Consider the following 6,000-nt stretch of genomic DNA (forward strand, 5'->3'; position numbering starts at 1 on the left):
AGTCCATACTTTGTTTTCATACATGGATTCTATCTCGTATTTCATGGCTTCTAGCCATTTGTTGGAATCTGGGCCCGCCATCGCTTCTTCATAGTTCGAAGGTTCACCGTTGTCTAACAACATGATTTCCAGGACAGGGTTGTCGTACCACTCTGGTGCGGAACGTGTCCTTGTGGACCTACGAAGTTCAGTAGCAACTTGATCCGAAGTACCTTGATCATCATCATTGGTTTCCTCTTCAGTTGGTGTGGGCATCACAGGAACATTTTCCTGAGCTGCATCACTTTCCCGTTCGAGAGGTAGTACTTCATCAAGTTCTACTTTCCTCCCACTTACTTCTTTCGAGAGAAACTCTTTTTCCAGAAAGCATCCGTTCTTGGCAACAAAGATCTTGCCCTCGGATCTTAAGTAGAAGGTATACCCTACAGTTTCCTTAGGGTATCCTATGAAGACGCATTTGTCCGACTTGGGTTCGAGCTTTTCAGGTTGAAGTTTCTTGACATAAGCATCGCGTCGCCAAACTTTTAGAAACGACAGCTTAGGTTTCTTCCCAAACCATAATTCATACGGTGTCGTCTCAACGGATTTAGACGGTGCCCTATTTAAAGTGAATGTAGCTGTCTCTAGAGCGTATCCCCAAAATGATAGCGGTAAATCGGTAAGAGACATCATAGACCGCACCATATTCAATAGAGTGCGATTACGACGTTCGGACACACCATTTCGCTGAGGTGTTCCAGGCGGCGTGAGTTGTGAAATGATTCCACATTTCCTTAAGTGTGTGCCAAATTCGTGACTTAAATATTCTCCTTCACGATCTGATCGTAGGAACTTTATCTTTCGGTCACGTTGATTCTCCACCTCATTCTGAAATTCGTTGAACTTTTCAAAGGTCTCAGACTTGTGTTTCATTAAGTAGACATACCCATATCTGCTTAAGTCATCAGTGAGAGTGAGAACATAACGATATCCTCTGCGAGCCTCAACGCTCATTGGACCGCACACATCGGTATGTATGATTTCCAACAAGTTGGTTGCTCACTCCATTGTTCCGGAGAACGGAGTCTTGGTCATTTTTCCCATGAGGCATGGTTCGCATGTGTGATTCATAATCAAGAGACTCTAAAAGTCCATCGGCATGGAGCTTCTTCATGCGCTTCACACCAATGTGACCAAGTTGGCAGTGCCACAAGTATGTGGGACTATCGTTATCAACTTTACATCTTTTGGCATCTACACTATGAACATGTGTAATATTACGCTCGAGATTCATTAATAATAAACCATTGACCATCGGAGCATGACCATAATACATATCTCTCATATAAATCGAACAACCATTATTCTCAGACTTAAATGAGTAGCCATCTCGTATTAAACGAGATCCAGATACAATATTCATGCTCAAACTTGGCACTAAATAACAATTATTAAGGTTCAAAACTAATCCCGTAGGTAAATGTAGAAGCAGCGTGCCGACGGCGATCACATCGACTCTGGAACCATTCCCGACGCGCATCGTCACCTCGTCCTTCGCCAGTCTCCGTTTATTCCGCAGCTCCTGCTGTGAGTTACAAATATGAGCAACGGCACCGGTATCAAATACCCAGGAGTTACTACGAGTACTGGTAAGGTACACATCAATTACATGTATATCAAATATACCTTTGGTGTTGCCGGCCTTCTTATCCGCTAAGTATTTGGGGCAGTTCCGCTTCCAGTGACCCTTCCCCTTGCAATAAAAGCACTCAGTCTCAGGCTTGGGTCCATTCTTTGACTTCTTCCCGGCAACTGGCTTACCGGGCGCGGCAACCTCTTTGCTGTCCTTCTTGAAGTTCTTTTTACCCTTGCCCTTCTTGAACTTAGTGGTCTTATTGACCATCAGCACTTGATGTTCTTTCTTGATTTCAACCTCTGCTGACTTCAGCATAGAAAATACTTCAGGAGTGGTCTTTACCATCCCCTGCATATTGTAGTTCATCACAAAGCTCTTGTAGCTTGGTGGGAGCGACTGAAGGATTCGGTCAACGACTGCCTCATCAGGGAGGTTAATATTCAGCTGGGTCATACGGTTGTGCAACCCAGACATCTTGAGTATTTGCTCACTGACAGAACTATTTTCCTCCATCTTACAACTATAGAACTTGTCGGAGATGTCATATCTCTCGACCCGGGCGTGAGCTTGAAATACTAGTTTCAGCTCTTCGAACATCTCATATGCTCCGTGATGCTCAAAACGTTTTGGAGCCCCGGTTCTAAGCTGTAAAGCATGCCGCACTGAACGAGGGAGTAATCATCAGCACGAGACTGCCAAGCATTCATAATGTCTTGGTTCTCTAGGACGGGAGCGTCACCTAGCGGTCCTTCTAGGACATATTGTTTCCTGACAGCTATGAGGATGATCCTCAGGTTCCGGACCCAGTCCATATAGTTGCTGCCATCATCTTTCAGCTTGGTTTTCTCTAGGAACGCGTTGAAGTTCATGTTGACATGAGCGTTGGCCATTTGATCTACAAGACATATTTGCAAAGGTTTTAGACTAAGTTCATGATAATTAAGTTCTAATCAAATTATGAACTCCCACTTAGATTAGACATCCCTCTAGTCATCTAAGTGTTACACGATCCGAGTCGACTAGCCCGTGTCCGATCATCACGTGAGACGGACTAGTCATCGTCGGTGAACATCTTCATGTTGATCGTATCTTCCATACGACTCGTGTTCGACCTTTCGGTCTCCGTGTTCCGAGGCCATGTCTGCACATGCTAGGCTCGTCAAGTTAACCCTAAGTGTTTTCACTGTGTAAAACTGTCTTACACCCGTTGTATGTGAACGTAAGAATCCATCACACCCGATCATCACATGGTGCTTAGAAGTGACGAACTGTAGCAACGGTGCACAGTTAGGGGAGAACACTTCTTGAAATTTTGTAAGGGATCATCTTATTTACTACCGTCGTCCTAAGTAAACAAGATGCATAAAACATAATAAACATCACATGCAATTATATAAAGTAGTGACATGATATGGCCAATATCATATAGCTCCTTTGATCTCCATCTTCGGGGCTCCATGATCATCTTGTCACCGGCATGACACCATGATCTCCATCATCGTGTCTTCATGAAGTTGTCACGCCAACGACTACTTCTACATCTATGACTAACGCGTTTAGCAATAAAGTAAAGTAAGTTACATGGCGTTCTTCAATGACACGCAGGTCATACAAAAATAAAGACAACTCCTATGGCTCCTGCCGGTTGTCATACCCATCGACATGCAAGTCGTGAATCCTATTACAAGAACATGATCTCATACATCACAATTCATCATTCATCACAACTTCTGGCCATATCACATCACATGATCAATCGCTGCAAAAACAAGTTAGACGTCCTCTAATTGTTGTTGCATCTTTTACGTGGCTGCAATTGGGTTCTAGCAAGAACGTTTTCTTACCTACGAATAACCACAACGTGATTTTGACAACTTCTATTTACCCTTCATAAGGGCCCTTTTCATCGAATCCGCTCCAACTAAAGTGGGAGAGACAGACACCCGCCAGCCACCTTATGCAACTAGTGCATGTTAATCGGTGGAACCGGTCTCACGTAAGCGTACGTGTAAGGTTGGTCCGGGCCGCTTCATCCCACAATACCGCTGAAGCAAGAAAATACTAGTAGAGGCAAGCAAGTTGACAAGATCCACGCCCACAACAAAATTGTGTTCTACTCGTGCAAAGAGAACTACGCATAGACCTAGCTCATGATGCCACTGTTGGGGAACGTTGCAGAAAATTAAAATTTTTCCTACGGTTTCACCAAGATCCATCTATGAGTTCATCTAAGCAACGAGTCCAGGGGAAGAGTTTGCATCTACATACCACTTGTAGATCACGAGCGGAAGCTTGTCAAGGGGATGGTGATGATGGAGTCGTACTCGAACGTGATTCGGATCACCGATGTCCAAGTGCTGAACGGACAGCACCTCCGTGTTCAACACACGTACGGGACGGGAGACGTCTCCTCCGTCTTGATCCAGCAAGGAGGAAGGAGAGGTTGAGGAAGGCAGCTCCAACGGCAGCACGACGGCGTGGTGTAGTTGGTGCAGCAGTACTCCGATAGAGCTTCGCCAAGCACATACGGAGGAGGAGAGGTGTTGGGGAGGGGAGGGGCTGCGCCTTGAGTTGTGGTGTATTGCAGCCCTCCCCTCACCCCTCTATATATAAGGGAAGGGGCAAGGGGGGCCGGCCCTCTAGGGAAAACCCTAGGGGGGGCGGCGGCCAAGGGGTGGGGGGCTTGCCCCCCAAGCAAGGGGGATGCGCCCCCTTTAGGGTTTCCCCCCCAACCCTAGGCGCATGGGCCCAAAGGGGGGGGGGCGCCAAGCCCACCAGGGGCTGGCTGCTATCCCTACGCAGCCCAAGTGGCCCCCCGGGAGGGGTGGTCCCTCCCGGTGGACCCTCGGAACCTTTCCGGTGGTCCCGGTACAATACCGGTATGACCCCGAAACTTTCCGGTGCTCGTTTAACAACTTCCCATATATAAAACTTTACCTCCGGACCATTTCGGAACTCCTCGTGACGTCCGGGATCTCATCCGGGACTCCGAACAACATTCGGTAATCACATACTTGTCTTCCTGATAACCCTAGCGTCACCGAACCTTAAGTGTGTAGACCCTACGGGTTCGGGAGACATGCAGACATGACCGAGACTATCAGGTCAATAACCAACAGCGGGATCTGGATACCCATGTTGGCTCCCACATGCTCCTCGATGAAGTCATCGGATGAACCACGATGTCGAGGATTCGATCAAACCCCGTATACAATTCCCTTTGTCAATCGGTACGTTACTTGCCTGAGACTCGATCATCGGTATCCCAATACCTTGTTCAGTCTCGTTACTGGCAAGTCACTTTACTCGTACCGTAATGCATGATCCCGTGGCCAACACCTTGGTCACCTTGAGCTCATTATGATGATGCATTACCGAGTGGGCCCAGAGATACCTCTCCGTCATACGGAGTGACAAATCCCAGTCTCTATCCGTGTCAACCCAATAGACTCTTTCGGAGATACCTGTAGTGCACCTTTATAGTCACCCAGTTACGTTGCGACGTTTGATACACCCAAAGCATTCCTACGGTATCCAGGAGTTACACGATCTCATGGTCGAAGGAAGAGATACTTGACATTGGAAAAGCTCTAGCAAACGAACTAACCGACCTTTGTGCTATGCTTAGGATTGGGTCTTGTCCATCACATCATTCTCCTAATGATGTGATCCCGTTATCGTCGACATCCAATGTCCATAGCCAGGAAACCATGACTATCTGTTGATCACAACGAGCTAGTCAACTAGAGGCTTACTAGGGACATATTGTGGTCTATGTATTCACACGTGTATTACGATTTCTGGATAATACAGTTATAGCATGAATAAAAGACTATTATCATGAACAAAGAAATATAATAATAAAACTTTTATGATTGCCTCTAGGGCATATTTCCAACATAGACCTTCTCCCAGGAAGACCCGATCAGACTCGGAATCCCGGTTTACAAGACATTTCGACAATGGTAAAACAAGACCAGCAAAGCCTCCCGCTGTGCTGACAAATCCCGATAGGAGCTGCACATATCTCGTTCTCAGGGAACACCGGATTGTCCAAACTTCCGGTAGGCTAGCCCAGAGTTGCCCCTGGTGGCCACCGGCGGCTGACAGGTTGGACCAACACTCACGACGAGCACTGGCCCGGGGGGGGGGGTAAAATAAAGATGACCCTTGAGTCTGCAGAACCCAAGGGAAAAAGGCTTAGGTAGGCAAATGGTAAAACCAAGGTTGGGCCTTGCTGGAGGAGTTTTAGTCAAAGCGAACTGTCAAGGGGGTCCCATAAATCACCCAACCGCGTAAGGAACGCAAAATCCGGGAACATAACACTGGTATGACGGAAACTAGGGCGGCAAGAGTGGAACAAAACACCAGGCATAAGGCCGACT

Source organism: Triticum aestivum, chromosome 7B, assembly GCF_018294505.1.
Source record: "Triticum aestivum cultivar Chinese Spring chromosome 7B, IWGSC CS RefSeq v2.1, whole genome shotgun sequence".
Lineage (NCBI taxonomy): Eukaryota > Viridiplantae > Streptophyta > Magnoliopsida > Poales > Poaceae > Triticum > Triticum aestivum.